General features: G+C 33.6%; 1 pseudogene across 1 annotated transcript; it reads left to right on the top strand.

Annotated features, from left to right (window-relative positions):
* Positions 1 to 17044: 17044 nt before the first annotated feature.
* Positions 17045 to 18450, top strand: LOC103324104 (uncharacterized; annotated as a pseudogene). The gene is made up of 2 exons (XR_016123558.1): positions 17045 to 17643; positions 18102 to 18450. The product of XR_016123558.1 is annotated as an uncharacterized LOC103324104 (transcript).
* Positions 18451 to 21742: the final 3292 nt, after the last annotated feature.

Raw genomic sequence — 21742 nt, 5'->3', positions numbered from 1 at the left:
TCAAATAACGTTGTTTAAAGAATCCCTCAATTGAAACTCCTTATATATAATTTATTATGACGATACATCTTTCAAATTACACAAGAGTACGTAGCAAGTAAATTTATTAAAAAGCTAGCTAAACGTGAAGTTGAGTATGTTTCATGCTCATGACCAGTGGCGGACCTATTAAGTTGCAATAAGGTGCAGCTATGCACTTCTCCTCACCAGAAAAACCATTGTAGGTACTTCAAATTGCACCTCTACTCGGTTCGTGGTGGTGCACTCCAGTGTTCGACTTAGCCAAAGTCTATTTGCTGCGTTGCGTTGCTGCCTTTGTGCCTAATATTTTTTTTAAAGTCCTGGCCAAAAGGACGTAGTTTTGGGACAGGCAAAAAAAAAAAAAAAAACTTAAGAGGAGGCAGACTGCAGTTTATGGTCTTTCAACAACATGCTTAGGCCTGCATTTTGTTGGCTCTAAAAAGTCCTTAAACATGTTTTTCTTTCTTATTTAAACAAAGATTACAAAAAGATTTTAAAAAGAAAGAAATCAATTGGGTTGCTATTGCTGCGTTTTTTTTTCCTTCTTCACCAAACGTAAGTTCGTTGTGCTGGGTTTTTTTTTCCCTTCTTGACCAAAAGCCAATTCATTTCTTCTTCTTTTTTTTCCCTCTTTTTTGTAATATGCTTTTTATTTTATTTTTTCTGATTTGGCTCTTATGATCGTTATTTAGTAGTAAATTCAACACGACTAGAAGTATGATCAATCATATTATGATCATTATTTAGTAGTAAATTCAACACGACTAGAAGTATGATCAATCATAATTTATTTAATTTTTATATATAAAGTTTGTATTTACTTGCCAGTGCTCATGACTGGCAAGTAAATACAAGTGCAGAACAACAGACGGGCTCCAGCATGGATAACTTAAGCTAGCTATATAGTAGCAGTAGTAGTAAAATAAAGCTAATAAAAGAGTAATATTACATCATCATGCATGCAGATGCAACTCTTATTTTTATACACGTCGATGTATAATAACCTAGCTAGCTACATATAATTAGTTAGCTAGGCATGCATGCACTTAGTTTGATGGAGGAGGTTTGTAGGGTGGCTTGTAGGGGCTATGTGGTGGTTTCTTCCCTAGAGGCTTGTACGAGGCTTCGACATCCTTCAATGGCTCTACTGCCTCATTATCAAGCGGTGTTGGCGGCCTGTGCTTTGGGGGTGGTCTCGGACCCTTAGGAGGCTTGCCATCCAATTCAACGGAGTTTTCTGCTTCCAAAGGAGGTGGCTTGTGTGGTGGTTTATGTGGAGGTTTATGGTGATCATGATCAGCAAGAGAACAAGTGGTGAGAAGCAGCACACCCAGGGACACCACCAGCAGGAATTTGGGAGACATTATTGTTAAGGTATAGCTAGTGAGTGATATTGTGGATGGTACAAATTTGATGTAAGTGTGTGCCCTTTTATAGGACTGGAGGCCAATACTGTCAGGACACTTGTGTTTGTGCACATAATTTCTATATAGACCAAAGTTTGTAAATTCTCTTGGGAAAGTTACAGATACAGAAATTATAGGGTGATAGGACCATTTGTAGCCCACCAATCGAGTTGAAAAGTTGGATTATTAGGTGAAATTGTAAGAAATGTGTGACTAAAGTAATTAAGAGCATTTATCCTTTCACTTGTTGTGTGTTCGACTCTCATTTTCTCTATTGTCACAGCTAAAATATTAGGGGAGGAGTTCGAATACAGAACCTTAAGTGTAGGATAACTGCTCTTAACCACTTGAGATAGAAGTCCTTTACATATAGAAAGTTATATTTGAAAATCAAACACTAACAAATGATATGAGCTTGTCAACAATCTTGATGACCCTAACACTTCTTTATAATATTATAATTACCAAGGATGAGAACCTCTCTTAATTTCTACGCAGTGGTCTTGCTTCTCCATTTGCAAAAGACCATGGGATTGACGAACAATCTAGGATACAGATCTAGCATCATGACCCTGGAAAAAAAGATAAACACGCATGGTCTATCATATCTACAACGCATGGTGCATCAATTTGAGTTTTACATCGACACGTAATTGCAAATTAGATAGGTACAAAACTAAAGACAATCTAATTTCCTGCATTAACCGGATGGCATATCCACCTTTTGGTAAAGTTTTATGGATAAAGTTAGTATTATAAGCATGTCGACAACCAAATTCTACCTCTTAATTATGTATAATATGGCAATCGGCTTTCTTTTAAGAGAACCTCTTTACAAAACAGATATCTTTTTTTAACCATCGGGGGACTAGTATTGTTAACGAAAAAAGCATATGCGCAATACATTCTACATCTTTTTCCTTCCTTGAAAATGAACCTTCTCTGTGACTAGTTGGTTCCTTTCGGTTTTTTTTCCCTTTTTCCCTATACTTTTTGACATATTAGTGTTAGCTTTTTCATTGTCTTTTCAAACCAACCCCACACCCACCGACCCCCATCCCCCCGCGTTGCCAAGTTTCATTTTGCTACCTGATTAAGTTTAGCCCTTTCCCCTTTTTATCCCTAGCTATTTCATTTTGCTACCTAATCATCTTTTGTTGTTCATTCGTATTTCTAATTTAATGGATGCTGACACACATATCACCATAGTTGTTACTAGCATATAAAACGTCTAGATTGATGGATCCTTCTGAGTGCTTAGGTTGTCACCTAATTTTCTTCTATGTTTGCAAGGGCTTGATCATTGTTTATTGTATGTGTGTGGTCTTGTGTATTGTAATCTCAGGTCCGTGACTAGTTGCTGACTAGTCATATATTGTTTAAGAACATTGTGTTTATTCTATCCTTCTATACTCTTGTTATAGTTTAAATTTACCCCTTTTGCCTAAGTACCATTTTCACATTCCTTGAAAATGAACCTTCTTTGTGACTATTTGGTTCCTTGTTTTGTTTTGTTTTTTTTTTTCCATATACTTTTTGAATATAATAGTGTTAGCTTTTTCTTTGTGTTTTCTAACTTATTACTTCCTTCCTTTCCCCTTTTTATCCCTAGCTATTTCGCCAAGTTGATCAGCCATTTATACTCTTCTTTTGTCTGTTACATTTGAGCTTGAGGTGTCAATTGCATTTTTTTGTCAATTTTATCTAATTTAAATTTTTTTATAATTATGTATATACTATCAAGATTTATTATTTGTTGCAAAAAAAGGCCAATGACTTTATTTGAAGTACATTAAAATAGAAAATGACTATATTATTGTTCAGGTTTTAAAATTTGAAAAATAAAAATAATGATTTTATTTATAAATAAAACATTGTATTTTAAAATATATTATTAGAAAAAGAAACAGACTTGAATATAATATACAAATATAATAATATTATGTAATATTTTTCTCTAAAATAAATATAATTTAATAAATGAGCTTTAAATGTCCCACCCGTTGGGCTTTAACTAGGCTCAACCCATTGGACCGAATTTCCTCCTCATGGCCTGCCCAAAAATATTGGTCATGCTGTGTCAGGCTGTACACAATCGGCCCAAATTCATATCTTGCTTGGGCAGCTCGACCTGTTTAACACCTCTACTTCCAATGGTGCCAATGCTCTCTATAGTAGTTATTCAGTTCGTTGCAAAGATTGGCGAAATAAGACTTTCTACTGAATTGAATAACGCCAAAGTCAAGGAGTTAATAAATTTTGCTGTTTTTTCGCTATCTAGTAGCTTAGATTCAAGGATTCCACTCTTGAGAAACAATTCCACATCCGTCATAGTGTGGACTAGTTAATCCATGACAAAGACATAATTGGTGATGTAATGATCATTTAATTCACACTGCTCATAGACAATAAGATTGCGGAATTTTGAGGGTTCCATTGTCAAATTTAAATGGGCCGGCTCGTTGGGCTTCGAGCCAGCACTACCCACAAGGGGTCTCTGGCCTGCTCGGCCAATTGAACTTTATTACGTCATTTTGATCCATCTAAAAATATGAATCATACTGTGTTGGGTTTTATTTAATTGGACCAGACTGGTGCTGTGCTCAGGCCAGCCTAACCCGTTTGATACTTCGACTTTGAGCTACTCTTCAGCATATGCTTTTCTACACAAGCTGACGAATATTCCTGAAGGTGTAAAATCTTCAATTTCTTGATATTTAAGGATGAATATTGTGAACTCATTTTCACTTTTTATCCCACTATATAAATATTTAGACTCACACTTAAACCAGTATTGAATCTGTTGATGCCAAACATGATTCGATAGCAAGATCCAGTGGTAATCTGATGGCGTCAGTTCCGAGCCCACTGCCCCCACAAAGTTAGACAATTAGCCGAAATTGCACCTGGAGCGGTTGATTGATGAAATTAATATCAAGCCTACAGGTATTTTTCCTTCAATATGACTTGGGCAGAAAATGCTGTTTGCGGTTTAAAAACTATTTGGTTAATCATGATTCATGAGGACAAAGTTACCACAAAGAGGCCAACGGGATCTAATCCAGTAAAAAATGGATTTGATTTGCAGATGAGTGGTTCGAGGTTCGAATCCTCATAACATTTTAGTAGTGCGTGTGAAAAGTCTCATTCCTCTTATAATTTAGATTATCAATAATATTAAAAATAAATAAATAAATAAAGTGAAAACAAAGAGCACATGATGGTTTATCTCTTAACCTATACTAGTTTTTTTTGATGTGACGAGGAAGAAAACTTCGCTCCTTTTCTCAGAGTCAAAGACTCCAGGTCAATTAACTATTTTTCCTTTTCATTTGTATGAATGCGACCATAAATGTGGTTGAATGCATGGCGGTGGGAAACATGTTTAAAGGCAATTGACAATATGACAGAATTTGGATGACTTCAGAAGGACTTTCCCATCTATACTGCTAAAAAAAAAAAATAAAACCTATATAAGCTAGTATCTTAACCTAAAATTAAATAAAAATACAAAATTTCATATATTGGCGCAACACCAATACACATCGTCAGAGGTTTTTCACATTTGCATATGGTGTCCAAGAAGACTGTCCCAACACCAATAACCCACAATAAGGGTAAAGTCCTTAGCTCTAACTCTCCAATTATATTTTTTTTCATTGATTTTTCTCTAAAAGAGAACCATTTTTCTAAATGAAATTCTTCATTTCAAGAATAATACAGCTCTAATCCCAATTTTTTTTCTTGTGTTTATAACTAGCTTAGTTTATACTAATGTGTACAAAAAAAAATATCATTAAATTTTAAGCTAATAACTTTACCTAGCCCACTCACTTATAAATTCCTGGTTCCGCCCTTGTTTCAAATTATACAAGAGTACGTAGCAAGTACATTTATTTTTTAAAAAAACTAGCTAAACATGAAGCTGAGCACACTACAAGAAAAAAGGTATGTAGTGACTAATTTCTCAGTGACCACATCTACAATGGTCACAAATAGTGTGCATTTAGTGACTAAGTATGCTAAATGGTCTCTAAAATGATTGGCACATAATTTGTAATTTCGAATGACCAAATTTGATGACAATTAGTGACTAATTTAAATTTAATCACTGAAAAACAACTTAAATTGACTAATTAGTGACCAATATATATGCAATGGTGGACTTATTTCTTTTCTATCACACATTAGTGACCAATTAACTTTTAAAAATAAAAAATAAATTTATTTGTTCAACTTTACTCAAAAAAGAGGTTGGTACTTTGGAATCATCGTCTTGAGCGAGCGAGCACCGATTGTCGTCTTCGGCGAGAGCAAGCAAGCATCAATTGTCTTCTTCAGTGAGAGCGAGCAGCAATCATCTTCTTCAGCGAGAGCGAACAGCGATCGTCTTCTTCGTCGAGCGAGCGAGTGTCCTCTTCGTCACTGTGATTTTGATTTCTAGATTGTGTCCTAATTTCAAGTGACCTATCAGAACGTGGCATTCAAAGCCTACAATGGGTATGTCATTTGGACATAATTAGTTATATTTTTGCATATATATATATTATTAGTTCAAGGAAGTAAAACATGTTTTATTTGGGTATGCACGCTTGGTCATCCGGGATCAGTTATTCTCGACTTCATCATCAGTGAGGTTAGCTTACAACTCTCATCTTACTACAATTGTTTTCTATGGTAATATAAACCCATTAGATTTAATTTGGCTAGCTTCATTTTTAAGTTTCTAGTATATCAGCAGAGTATATCTTCAATATTATCTTACTACAATTGTTTTCTATGGTTCAAGTTTCCAGGGTTTTTTTTTTTTTGGTTGCTGACTTTAAAGTAAGATTTTAACAAGACCACGTCATTACATCATTGAAGACTAGTTATTTTGGTTGTATTATTTAGTGAAGTTTTTAGTCCTTGATCACAAAAATGAGATCCATAATTTCTTTTGTGGTCAAGAAAAATTGGCCACAAAAAAATAAAGAACGGTTTTGTGTTTCCACTACTCGATCTACTTGTCAAAACTAAAGCAAACATATACGACTTTTGAGCACTGAGAAATTCATTTGAGACCGTGGAGATGTTTTCTGTTCCTATACGATTACAAATCATATGGGGCTCGCTAGATTCTTTTCAATCTCAAGACTTGCTTGACTTCAGAAGGACTTTCCCACCTACACTGCTCATAAGTTTCCTAATTCCGATTTCCACAAGTTAAGAACGTCCATTGTCAGTTTCTGGAACTCGTGGATGCACATGTGTCCCATTGACAAATTGTACAATCAATTGGATATCAGCCGAATTGGTTTAGTTTTTTCAACAACAGAACTAGTGACTAATTTAAATTTAATCACTAAAATGATTGGCACATAATTTGTAATTTTTAATGACCAGATTTGGTGACAAATAGTGACAAATTTAAATTTAATCACTGAAAAACAACTTAAATTGCCTAATTAGTGACCAACATATATGCAATGGCGGACTTACTTCTTTTATATATCACACTAGTGACCAATTAACCTTTAAAAATAAAAAATAAATTTATTTGTTCAACTTTACTCAAAAAAGAGGTTAGTACTTTGGAACCATCGTCTTGAGTGAGCGGGCACCGATCGTCGTCTTCGGCGAGAGTGAGTGAGCACCAACCGTCTTCTTCAACGAGAGCAAGCAGTGATCGTCTTTTTCGTCGAGCGAGTGAGTGTCCTCTTCATCTATGTGGTTTTGATTTCTAGGTTTTGTCCTAATTTCAAGTGACCTATTAGAACGTGGCATTCAAAGCCTACAATGGGTATGTCATTTGGACATAATTAGCTATAATTTTGCATATATATATATTATTAGTTTAAGGAAGTAAAACATGTTTTATTTGGGTATGCAGGCTTGCTCATCCTGGATCAGTTATCCTCGACTTCATCATCAATGAGGTTAGCTTACAACTCTCATCTTACTACAATTGTTTTCTATGGTAATATAAACCCATCATATTTAATTTGGCTAGCTTCATTTTTAATTTTATAGTATATCAGCAGATTTTATCTTCAATATTATCTTACTACAATTGTTTTCTATGGTTCAAGTTTCCCTTTTTTTTTCTTTTTTTTTTTTGCTAACTTTATCTTCAATATTATCTTTTAGCTTCTTTCTCTTTCTGTCTCAATCAGGAATTTTTCTTTTAGTTTAATGGGTCTCTCTTTCTATTTGTTAAGATGATGATCCATTCTTATTAGTTTTACTACTTCAAACCGTCGTGAAATCGACCGACATCTATTTGGGTGTCAAATTACGACGGCTTTTCACAGTCATTGTTTATTTGTAACGACGACGGTTTTTAAAGAAAATCATCGTTGTTTAGAGGTAAAGATCGTTAATTATAAGAGAAAAGATGACTCTTTTTAATAAAACCGTCGTGTATTGTATGTAAAGAGGACGATTTTTTTATGAAAACCGTCATGGATTGTTTATAAAGACAACGGTTGTTTTATAAAAACCGTCATCTTTACATTCAATAGACGACCTTTTAAAAAATGTCATCTTTACTTAACAATAGACGACCATTTTTTTTAAAAAAAGGTCATCTTTACATATAATAGACGACATTTTTTTAAAACCGTCATCTTTACTTCATAATAGACAACGGTTTTTATAAAAAACGTCATCTTTATATATAATAGACGATGGTTTCTTTATGAAAAACGTCATCTTTACATATAATAAATGATGGTTTGTATAAAAATCGTCATCTTTACATATAATAGATGACGATTTTTTTTATAAAAAGTATCATCTTTACATATAATAGACGACCCTTTTTATAAAAATCGTCATTTTTACCTATAATAGACGACCCTTTTTTATAAAAACCGTCGTTAATTATCTGTAAAGACCATGATTTATTATAAAAATCGTCGTCTAATAAGTTTCCAAACTGCTACATTTTAGTTCTTTTTGATTTCCTATGATGCTATACAACGATTTTAACTAGAAAACCAACCATAATGCTTTATTATTGAATATATACACTCAAAAATAGTTTCTTTCATAAAACTTGAAGATTCAATAGTTATTACATAGTTAACCAATCTTTATTCTACAACAAACATAATTCTTAACAAGACCTACGTACTCCTAATCCAAGCATTCCTCATCCAAACATACAAATGATGCACAACTGAAGTCTTCTCCATTATCCCTATAAATAAATTAAAATGACAAAGAGAGAGAAAAAAAAAAAAAAAAGCTAAAATTATAAACATAAAAAATTAGGTGGAAGAGAAATTTTACCATTGGTCCACATTTCCATTGAAAACTTGTAAAATGAGTATAAACATCAAGAACCTGCAAATTTTCAACAACAAAAAAACATACGACTCACATAGAAAACCTACAAAAGAAAAAGTTATAAATCTGCAAGCTTCCTCCTCATCTCCTGATAACCAAATTAGAAAATCTAAAAAGAAACCAGAAATTTAAAAATATATGTAAACAAACCAGACAAATCAAGAGAGACAAAATCTGAAATTATGGAGACAAAGAACATACCATAAACGCAAAGAGACTAATCCAGAATTCACTAACAAAATATAGAAGGGTATTAAGAGATTAAGTGACTTTCAAATCAAACCTATTCAACCAGCTTTGATTCTCAAATACATAGCATCTAATGGCTCTGCGAAGATCTCAATCTCTCAACTCCTTCACTGATATCGATTTTTTGATGATTTTGTGGAGAGTTTCATGAGGGTGTTTTAGAGAGTGCAGGAGGGTTTCAAGGAGGGAGAGATAAGGTTTTCAGAGACGAGGGAAAATCTGAAAATTTGTCCAGTGCAAATTCACTTAAGTAGCCTTTTTTTTAGCGTGTTTTAAAAGACGACGCTTGTTAATGAGAGATAAGGTTTTCAAAGACGGGTGAAAATTGAAAATTTGTCAAGTGCGAATTCACTTAAGCAGCCATTTTTTAGCGTGTTTTAAAAGACGACGCTTTTAAAAATAAAAAAAAATTGTCATCTTTACATATAATAGACAATGGTTTTTATAAAAAGAGTCATCCTTATATATAATAGACGACGGTTGTTTTATAAAAACCGCCATCTTTACATATAATAGACGACGGTTTTATAAAAAACGTCATCTTTACATATAATAGACGACAGTTTGTATAAAAATCTCATCTTTACATATAATAGACGACGGTTTTTATAAAAAGCGTCATCTTTACATATAATAGACGACGGTTTTTTTTATATAAAAAGCATCATCTTTACTTCATAATAGACGACCCTTTTTCAAACAAACCATCATCTTTACATATAATAGACAACACTAGTGGATACCACAAAATCTTATGTTATATTTAACGAAAGTATAAATAAACTCTTAATTGTTAGTGAATATATTGTTTTGATGGCATACGCATTTTAAGAAACTAGTTTCAACGCACCAAATTTTGAGGGACGAAACTCAATTCGTCATGCAAAGTCACTTTGAGCAACAAAATTTTGCGCGACGACGTATTGTCGTCGCACAAAGTGACTTTGCGCGACGAAACAATAAACTTCGTAACACAAAGTCCTTACAAAAATAAATAAAATAAAATAATTATATTTTAAAATCTTTGCATGACGTAATCCAAACATTTTGTCGCCTAAACCAATTTTTTATTTATTTTTTATTTTGTATGCATGACACTTCAGAAATTAAACAGTATATATATTCATTAAGTAGCTTTAAATTTATTATTTTAGATCGGATCGGATTCTTGTTAGAAAAATATATTATTGTAGTTTAGATTGGGTTTTTGTTAGAAAATATATATTTTAAATTGACGATCAAATTAGTTCATTGTATTCATATAGGGTCAAGGAGTGTAGCTGTAAAAAATCATCAAAATCAGAGTTAAAATAACTGTTAAATCGTGATTTTTCATTGATAACCGTCGAAAAGTTTTGTCTCATTACTTGATCTCTGAATGTTTATTTTTTCCGATATTTAGCGTATATGATCTTGAAGTATAAACAAACAATTTTGACGATTTGATCGTTGAAACTAGTTTCGTAGAATGCGTATACCATCAAAACAATATATTCACTAACAATTAAGAGTTTATTTATACTTTCGTTAAATATAACATAAGATTTTGTGGTATCCACTAATGTAAATATTTTAAATTGAAGATCAAATTCAGTCTTTGTATTTATATAGGGTCAAGAAGTGTAGCTGTAAAAAATCATCAAAATCGGAGTTAAAGTAACCGATAAATCATGATTTTTCATTTATAACCGTCGAAAAGTTTTGTCCCGTTACTTGATCTCTAAATGTTTATTTTTTCCGATTTGTGGCTATATGATCTTGAAGTATAAACAAACAAGTTTGACGGTTGGATCGTTGAAACTAGTTTCGTAGAATGTGTATGCCATCCAAACGATATATTCACTAACAATTAAGAGTTTATTTATACTTTCGTTAAATATAACATAAGATTTTGTGGTATCCACTAGTGTAAATATTTTAAATTGAAGATCAAATTAAGTCATTGAATTCATATAAGGTCAAGAAGTGTAGCTGTAAAAAATCATCAAAATCGGAGTTAAAATAACCATTAAATCGTGATTTTTCATTTATAACCATCGAAAAGTTTTGTCCCGTTACTAGATCTCTGAATGTAAATTTTTTGCGATTTTTGGGGTATACAATCTTGAAGTATATACAAACAAGTCTGACTGTTTGATCATTGAATGGTGTGTGTGTATATATATATTTATTTATTTATTAAGTAGCTTTAAATTTATTTATTTTGTACGTATAACACTTAAGAAATTGAATAGTATATATATTTATTAAGTAGCTTTAACCTTATTTATATTTTACATCGTAAAATAAAATTATTTTATTTTTTATTATTCATACCAATTATTTTTATAAATATTGTGCTACGAACCAATTTTTCGTCTCTCAAAAGTTTGCGCGAACAACAATTCGTCATGCAAAACTCTAAAAATTTGGGCGGGTACCAAAAATGGGATGCGAGACTTTAAAATTATTTTTAAAAATTTAGACTTTGCGCGACCAATATTTTTTGTTGCTCAAAACTTTGCGCGACCAATATATATTTTTCGTCGCGTAAAAATTTGGGCGGTACCAAAAATGGGACACGTGAATTTTTTATTATATTTTTTTTAAACTTTGCATGACCAATATGTATTTTTTGTCGCGCAAAAATTTAAAAATTTAGGCGGGTACTAAAAATGGGACTCGGGAATTTTATTTTATTTTATAATTTTTTTAGACTTTGCGACCAATATTTTTCGTCGCTCAAAACTTTGCGCGACCAATATTCCAATATTTTTTGTCACAATATTTTTCGTCGCCCAAAGTGATACGGTTTTTAAAACCAAAATAACTCCTCCACCATTTTCTCAATGTCTTTCTCTACTCTTACCTCTCATCTCTCTTTCCCTCTCCCCAAATCCCACCCATTCTTTCACTGTCACTCCTCTCACTTAATCTCTCATCTCTCTCTTCACTATCTCTCACTCTCACTCACTCTCTCATCTCTCTTTTGACTATCTCTCACTCTCACTCACTCTCTCATCTCTCTCTCACTATCTTCTCCAATTCTTTCACACTCACTTCTCCCTCTCATTCTCACTCATTCTCAATCTTGCCCAAAGGTATATTCTCTCCAAATTTTAAAGTTTTTTCATTAATATGTGTTTTTGGAGTTAGTTTTGAGTATGTGTGTGGTTTGGGGTTGAGTATAGGGTAAGGGTTGGAGTTTGAGTTGGATTTGTGGTATAACAATTTTAGGAGAGATTATGCCAATTTATTTTTATTTTTTTGTTATTTGACCATATTTGTTTTTTCATAGGGAATCATCAAGACTTTGATAGCTAAAGTTGAGGATTAGGAAGCTATCAAAACATATCCTCCGCCACTACTACCACAACAGGCTTGTATTAGGATTTTATTATTGTACTTTGTTAATTTATGTATAAATTTTGAATATTATATATATATTTATTGGATAATTTGATCACTATTTTTCATATGTAATTTTATTTTGAATATGTCAATTTAAATTAAAGTAATTAAAAAAATCATACAATTAAATTAAATTTAAAAAGTAAAAATTTGGGGAATAAATTAATATTAAAGAAATAATAAAACAAAAAGTCAAAAACCTTGCGCGACAAAATATTTCGTCGCGCAAACTATTAAATTAGTTTATTTTAATTAAAAAATTTTAAAACACAAAAAATATTTCGTTGTGAAAAACTCTAAAAATGATAATTTTATTTTATTATTTTAATTTTTTTTAAGACTTTGCGCGACCAATATTTTTTCGTCACGCAAAGTCATTTTGGGCGACCAATATTTTTTCGTTGCACAAAACTTTGCGCAACTAATATTTTTTCGTCGCACAAAGCCACTTTGTGCGACCTATATTTTTTCGTTGCAAAGTCTTTCTTTATGATCTTTGCGCGACGAAGTTTTTGTCGCTACTGAAATTTATGCGACTAAAATGTACGTTGCACAACAAAATCCTCTTCGTCGTACAAATTATAAAATGTAGTAGTGTACGCTGTCAAGACACATGTTTGTGCACTTAATTTCTATATAGACCAAAGTTTGTAAATTCTCTTGGGAAAGTTACAGATACAGAAATTAAAGAGTAATAGGACCATTTGTAGCCCACCAATCGAGTTGAAAAGTTGGATTATTAGGTGAAATTGTAAGAAATTTGTGACTACTCTTAGGAGAGGGTTCGAATATAGGACTTTAAATGTAAGATAACTACTTTTAACCACTTGAGATAGAAGTCCTTTTACATATAGAATGTTATATTTGAAAATGAAACACTAACAAATCATATGAGCTTGTCAACAATCTTGATGACCCTAACACTTCTTTATAATATTATAAGCACCAAGGATGGGAACTTCTCTTAATTTCTACGCAGTGCAAAAGACCACGGGATTGACGACCAATCAAGGATACAGATCTAGCATCATGACCGTGGGAAAAAAAGATGGTCTAACATCTGGTTTATCTACAACGTATGGTGCATCAATTTGACTTTTACATCAACACATAATTGCAAATTAGACAAGTACAAAACTAAAGAAGACAATCTAATTTCCTGCATTAACCGGATGGCATATCCACCTTTTGGTAAATGTTGCATGCATGGTGGTGGCAAACATGTTTAAAGGCAATTGATAATATGATAGAATTTGGATGTACGTGTATATTGCCTATTGGACCGATGGATATGAAGCATAGCACTACTTACAGGTCAGCCCAGTCTGGTCGTCTTTATGTATGGGGACGTAATTGCAAGATCCAGTGGTAAACGACAATTCAAGATGTTCTATCTCAATCAATGAGATTATGTATAGCCTCTTGGTATTTTTAATAAAAATTAGAATGTGGGCTCAATGAATGTAGCTTTGTTTGTGGATTCATACAATTTCTTTTAAGTAAGATTTTAACGAGACCACGTCATTACATTATCGAAAACTAGCTATTTTGGTTGTATTATCTAGTTTTAGTGAAGTTTTTAGTCCTTAAATCACAAAAATGGGTTATACGTAATTTCCTTTGTGGTCAAGAAAAATTGGCCACAAAAAAATAAAGAACGGTTTTGTGTTTCCACTACTATATCCACTTGTCAAAACTAAAGCAAACATATACGACTTTTGAGCACTGAGAAATTCATTTGAGACCGTGGAGATGTTCTCTGTTCCTATACGATTACAAATCATATGGGGCTCGCTAGATTCTTTTCAATCTCAAGAATTGATTGACTTCAGAAGGACTTTCCCACCTACACTGCTCACAAGTTTCCCAATTCCCATTGTCCGATTGACAAATTGTACAATCAATTGAAGATATCAGCCGAATTGGTTTGGTTTTTTCAACAACAGAACTAGTGGTGGTTAGATTATAAGGTCATCCAACGTAGGGTTCATTTACTCATAAAGCAACTTTGTTATGGACATTCTCGTTGCCTAAAAACAACTTCTTTCGCATAATTCTGGTAAAGTAACATCTTTATATCCTTCACAATTCCGTTATGGGCCTCGTACATTGAAAATAATACACAAGTGGGGTCTCAATTACTTTTTTCTTTTTCAAAATAAATAAAATGACAGCGTGATAATTAAAGGCTAACAAATGTAAACCCCAAAAGAAAGAAACTGAAATCTACCACGAAATATGAGAAAATCTCAAAAGTTATTAATTATGAAAATCAGAATAACAACCCTAAATACTACCTCAAATCCTAGAAGCTCTAAGAATCTAAATAGGAGTGAAAAATATAAAATATAAAAAATTCCATATTTATCTTCCATATGCAGCTGCTTAATTTTTGTTTTTTTTGTTTTTTTTTTTTTGTACAAGTAATTGGGGATGAGGGTTTACGCAAATATTCATTGGGTGCTTGGGCGGACTCAGGAAATTTTATAGGGGTGGGCTAATAATTTTTTTATGGGAGATCCATTGTATTACATTTTTTTTTTTCTTAAAAACATGTTTACATGGTTAATTGGCTATAGGCTATAGGTTTTTTTAATTTTATTTTTAAATATGCAAAAGAAATGAGTGGTAGCAACCTTTCTTCAATTAACAATTTTTTAATTTTATGGGAAGACATAGGGAGTGTAGTCATATAGATCTACAATTGCACAATCACAATCTACAAATATTAAACAAAACCAAGAGACAACTAGATTATAAAAGCAAAGATCAAATAATGAATAGATTAAATCAGAAAAAGGACGAGCCATCAATAAAATCCTAGCAAATTGCATAAGAAAAAAGACTCCAAAATTTAACACCTAAATCCTAATTCATAAAAAGCTAACAATAACAATTGAAATTGGAAATTAAACAAAAATTAAGAAAAATCTTATTAATATTAAAGAACCCATTAAATATAGGTTGGTATAATTTTAAACTCTACACACATGAGTGTAAGTAGAAGAACAAAATTGGCTGAGCTATACCTACTGGCTCAATATGCTTAAAGTTAAGCAACCATTCTATAAGCCCTAGGGTTCCTGCGCCATTGTCCCGAGGCAATAATAGAGCCGACATGTTTGAAAATTACTGAGCGATAACAATTAACATGTCGGCAGTGACGTTAACAATTTAAGGATCTTATCATATAATGTAGACTTTACTGCTATATGTTCACAACCGATCAAACGGACCACTAATAAATTATCTGCAAAATAAAACGCGGCATGCATGCATTGGTACTGTGATGTGATAAAATTTTGGCTCACCTGGTGGCTGTCAGGGAAAAAAGAGAAGGCACTCAGATGACTCGTATACAAATATTTCATGCCTTCAGAGTCTTCTCACCATGCTGACCAAATGCACATGCACGCAAGTGTTTCTTGGGCAAACTTGAAGGGCACTTTAGTTTTTATATATTATAATGACATCTCTAATTGAAAGCAATTTACATGATCGATCGTGTTAACAAGTTGCAATTAAATACAAATCCCAAGTGGGAAAAGGAGAAATCTCATTGTGGGCTAGCTAGCTAGTATTATTAATATATAATATAAAAAACAAAAAGAAATGAGCTAAATTAGCCGACCGTCCTTCCACTCAGCACAGTAGACACTTGAATCAAGCAAAAGCTGTGGACTGACGAACACAAAATCTGTGTTGTGTACGCTGAAAACAATATAATAGCTTTTGCCGAAAGTTAGATAATTTTGGATTAGAGTATAGAAGAAAATAATAGTGAGAATGAGAGTAGGATGAGATTGAGAGAGTGGATGGGTGGGGAAGATGGGAGAGAGGAGAAACAAAAATAAAAATAATTTGAATTAGATTTCAGTTTTTAGTTTTTGTTTTCACTTTTGTTATTCCTCTCTCTCATCATCTCTTCTCATATTCCCTCTCAATCTCATATTCACTCTCATTCTCACTTCTATTTTCCATCTTTTTTCTCTATACTAGTACAAAAAATGAAAAATAAAAACTAAAAATTAAAATTGAAATAATTATCAAACGGCGGGCTCTTAATGTTTATGATTTCTTGCCTTCATCCACTTCTTTTTTCTCTTGTTTTGTTGTTTTTCTTGGAGTTGTTCAAGCGCGAGTCTATTAATTATTCCAGTGCTATTTTTTATACCTTCTTTATAGTGCTTATTATCATCTCTTCCAAAAAAAGAAATTGGCTATGCTCAGCTACGCACAAAAAAAGAAAGTAATATTTTCTTCTTCTTTTTTTCTTACACATGCAAAAATAAGTTATTATAAATGATTTTCTATTTTTCGTAGTCTTTTTAAAAGTTAAAACACTATCTATAACCAGTGAGCTTGAAGTAGCTGCCCCAGATACTCCAGGTCACTGATATTTGTGCATGTGAGTTGTGAACACTCGGTCGTGCAAGCTTTCATTCAGGTCCCCACCAGGTATGAACATAGCAAATTGTCAAACTTTTTAACTCCGGAGGATCCAAATGGACCCCAATTCATTTATAAATTGTACCAACAATGCAAAACATCATTGAGTCCGCAGACTTCATTAAAAATTCCAAATGCAAAACGACACGTGTCACTACGACAGTGCTCCCATATTACTATAAAAAGCCACCGGCTTCTACTAGTTTCAAATCATCCCAAAGCTTCTAAGAGCCCAAAGATGTCTTCCAAATACTTGCTAGTGTTTCTTCTTGGAGTGGTGGCTTTCACCGCCACAACTCCTTCTCTTGCTGATAACCATGACCCAAAGCCACAAATCTACAAGCCTCCAACACAACTTAACAAGGAAGAGCCATTGCCATTTCCAGAACATAAGCCCCCAACCCAACAACCCAAGGGCAAAGGAGGAGAGAAGCCTCTACCAGTTGACAAGCCACCCCACAATGAACACCATTTGTTAGAGGTGGAGGGCCAATTTCCCAAGGGAGAAAAGCCACCAACCCCACTTGATGAGCACAAGCCATTCCTAGAGCCCAAGCCAGAGCCCAAGCCAGAACCAAAGCCAGCTTGATCAGCCTCCAAAGGGCAAGGGAGACAAGCCACCTCATCACGATCGCCATCTTGAACAGAATGTGGTGCCAGAGCCTGCCCAAGCCAGAGCCTGCCGAACCAAAGCGCTTGATCAGCCTCCTAAGGGCAAGGGAGACAAGCCACCTCATCAAGATCGCCATCTTGAAGAATGTGGTGCCAGAGCCTGCCGCCTGCCCGAGCCCAAGCCGTAACCAAAGCCGCTTGATCAACCTCCTAAGGGCAAGGGAGACAAGCCACCTCATCACGATCGCCATCTTGAATGAATGTGGTGCCGAGCCTGCCAGCCCAGCTAGAGCCCAAGCCAAAGCCGCTTGATCAGCCTCCCAAGCTAGAACCAAAGCCGCTTGATCACCTCCTAAGGGCAAGGGAGACAAGCCACCTCATAACGATCGCCATCTTGAATGAATGTGGTGCCAGAGCCCAAGCCGTGCCTGCTAGAGCCCAAGCCGTAACCAAAGCCGCTTGATCACCTCCTAAGGGTAAGGGAGACGAGCCACCTCATCACGATCGCCATCTTGAATGAATGTGGTGCTAGAGCCTGCCGAGCCTGCCGTAACTCAAGCCAGAGCCTGAGCCTGCCGAGCCTGCCGAGCCTGCCAGCCCAGCCGAACCTGCCGTAACCTGGCCGTAACCTGCCGCTTGATCACCTCCTAAGGGCAAGGGAGACAAGCCACCTCATCACGATCGCCATCTTGAATAGAATGTGGTGGCATCAAAGCCACCGAGGAAACTAAAGCCCTCAACTGGCCCTGTCAAGCCACCACACAAACTTCCATTTCCCAACTGAAACTGATCATCCATGCATGAATGACTAGCTTGCTAAGTTCATGTCATTAATAAGAGATGTGTTATGTGTGTTTGATTTCTTCTAATGTCACTGTGATGTACGGATCGGTTACGACTATAGTAGTAGTACTGTGCTTTTCTCATGTAAAGCATCCGGTGTCATTTGTGTTGTTATTATATATAAACTACGCTTTTCTTCCCCTTTTAATTTATGTTCTATTTTCTTCATAATATCTAAGTTTTTCAAATACAATTAAGTGATAATCTAAATTACAAGGAAGATGGAATTTCTCACGCACATACTACAAATGTGTCATAAGATCATTCGAACTTGAGATCATTGATTTACAAAACAAGGCCCTGTTAGCTTCTTCAAAATATCTTTAGCAAATAATATGACGCCAAGCAAATACTTTGTACAAAACAAGGCCCTGTTAGCTTCTTCAAAATATCTTTAGCAAATAATATGACGCCAAGCAAATACTTTGTACAATATTATTGACAAAGTACAATATTAATTATATCAATAACATGATTTCTAGATTGCTACTTCACGGGAATTGTTAGATAAATAATTAGAGTTTTATGGAATAATGGTGTGAAATCTAAATCTGAGTTATTTTTCTCATTCATTTAATCCCTATTCAAGTTTATTTGTATTTTCAATTTTTATGCTTTATTTAATTTTCTTTTCAACCAACAAATCAACTTTGAATCAATTAGGTTAGCAATTGAATTAATTTGGGTTGGATTAGTTTTCCATCATTTTCATATTGGAAGAAAATTGAGTATTAATTATAATACATATATTTCACATAGCTTGTTGGACCGTGTGTATTGAAGTCCAATATGTATAAAGCTATATGGGCCTTCTTATATTGTAAGATATCCATGAATTATGACATAAGATTAGCAATCCCTAAAATATAATAGGAAGGTTAGGGTTTTGTTATCAATATAAAAGGGCTAGTCCCTATTCTTACAATTACACGCTAAGATATTATCAGCCCTATTGAGATATTAGCATTTAGTATTGCAAAGATAGAAGACGGCTCCAGCAGACCTTCATGTCTTCTTCTTCTAATCCAGGTTAGTGCTCTTGATTTGTTATTAAGTTTATTGATTTATTCTAATGTGATTCATGGTGATGTTGTTCTATTGATTTCATTTCATGAAATATTTAACATTTCACACTCTCTGTGGGGACGACCTCACACTTATACACGTCTATTCTACAGTCAATTCGTGCGCTTGCGAGTGTAGGTGGACTACAAGTTAAACTAGTTGTTCATCTTTCCACTCAGCACACTAGACACTAGAATCAAGCAAAAGCTGTGGACTGACGAACACAAAATCTGTGTTGTGTACGCTGAAAAGAATCTGATACAAGTATACTTTCGTTTATGCTATTATAGCTTTTGCCAAAAGTAAGTTAATTTAATGTTTATGATTTCTCGCCGTCATACAATACTACATGTTGGATAACATAAAATAATATATGCATGCATGCTTACTTTTGATACCATCTCGTACTATTACAAAAGCGGTCTACAATATAGTCGGTAAACATATGATCCAACAAAAAGAAATTATAGTCGGTAAACATGATATGAATAATGAATATAAAGTTCTCTTTTCTTTGATGGGCAGAACTAAGGGGGTGATCTTTCTTTTTTCTTTTTCTTTTTTTGTTTCCCTTTGAGTTGTTCATACATGAGATTTTTTTTAAGATTATGCATTTGTTCCTATTTCTCGTGCTTAAATTTTAGATAATATTGATTATTTCAATGCTATCTTTTGTACACTTTTGTGGTGCTTATTATTTTTAAATAAAGCATGTTTTTCAAAATAATAATAATAATAAAATAGTTATGTTAAACATGTTTTATGCTATATAAGCCCTCATTTAGTTATTGGTGTAATGTTTTGTTTTTATTAGATTTCACTTAGAGCGAAGACCTAACTATTTTCTTACTGTAAAATCACTAATTTTTCGTACAAGCTTGTGTCTTACTGTGCCTATGAAAAAATGTGCAAGAAGGCAGCTAACTCACACACCCAAGAACAAAGTGACGAAGTTCAGATAGAATGCAGAGGAAAATCGGTGATGATGAATGTATAGCTCTATATACATATGGAGAACTTGACTTTAAAGGATAATTAGGTATATGAATTTTGGTGTATTATTGTAATTAGGCTTGCAGCTTGCAGCTAGCAACCCTAGAGTAATTTCATTTTTTAGATTTTATTTTGTTCTATTGTTCTCTTGATATTCTATTTATGAAAGAAACAATATTTGAGTGTATATATATATATATATATATATATGTATGGTGTGGGTAATAGCATATTTGAGTATAGATTTCTGATACCACTGGAAACAAGAAAAGAAGAAGCTAAAATGTAAAATTACTATGTCAGTTTTAGAGTTAATAACAATCGTCTCAGAGTTAATAGACGACAGTATTTAAAGAAATTGTCGTCTTTACAATTAATAGACGACGGTTTTTTAACAAATCTGACGTCTTTCGATATAATAAACAACGGTTCTATTAGACAAACCATCGTCTTTAATAGACGACAGTTTTGAGTAAAAGTGTCGTCTTTACAAATAATAGACGATAGTTAATCACCGTCGTCGTTTAACACCAAAAGATGGTGGTTGATTTAACAACGATTTTCAAAGACACCGTTGTCTATTACAATTTTTGTAGTAATCTCATTAAAATTATATTAGTTTTTTTTTTTTTGACATATCAATTTCTTATTATTTTCATTAATAAATAAAAAAACTATGGAATTTCACTAAAACACCCAAAATGGAGGCTGAAATTATAAAAAAACCCAACACCCAAAACACTTTATAAACACACCCAAAACTCATCATTACACACACTCAAAACTCATTTATAAATACACCCAAAAAGTTGACTTTGGAGTTGATTTTGGGTGTGTTTCTATGTTTAAATAATGCTTGGGTTTTTTTATAAATACATGTCTAGGATTGGGTTTATTTATAAATTTGTAAAAAAACTAACCATACTGGATTAGAGACTCTTTAGTTTTCACGTTGTTTGTCGACCTCCCCCAATTCCATCTCTCCCTACTTCCTCTCCTCTCCATTGACGGCACTCTGCCGGACCTATGTAGCCGATCCATTGCCTCTTCGCTGCTGCAAGGCTCTCTCCTCCTTGGCTTTTTGGTCAGTACACATGTTATAACAACTACAAATCTGCTTGATCAAGACCCATATCATGATCAACATCATCCGTCCCTCAATGATTTACAAAGCAATGCCCTTGTTAGCTTCTTTGAAATTTCTTTAGCAAATAACATGACGCCACGCAAATACTTTGTACAATATTGTTGACAGAGTACAATTTTAATTATATCAATAACATTGTATCAAGTGTTGTAAATTGGTGTACTCGTACCGTATTAACAATAGTTGATTATTAATGACACTATGTATGTCAGTGTGATATACAATATCATAAACT

Source organism: Prunus mume, linkage group LG2, assembly GCF_029339155.1.
Source record: "Prunus mume cultivar Tortuosa linkage group LG2, ASM2933915v1, whole genome shotgun sequence".
Taxonomy (NCBI): domain Eukaryota; kingdom Viridiplantae; phylum Streptophyta; class Magnoliopsida; order Rosales; family Rosaceae; genus Prunus; species Prunus mume.
The sequence above is the reverse complement of the archived record's forward strand: the minus strand, read 5'-3'. Positions and strand labels throughout refer to the sequence as shown.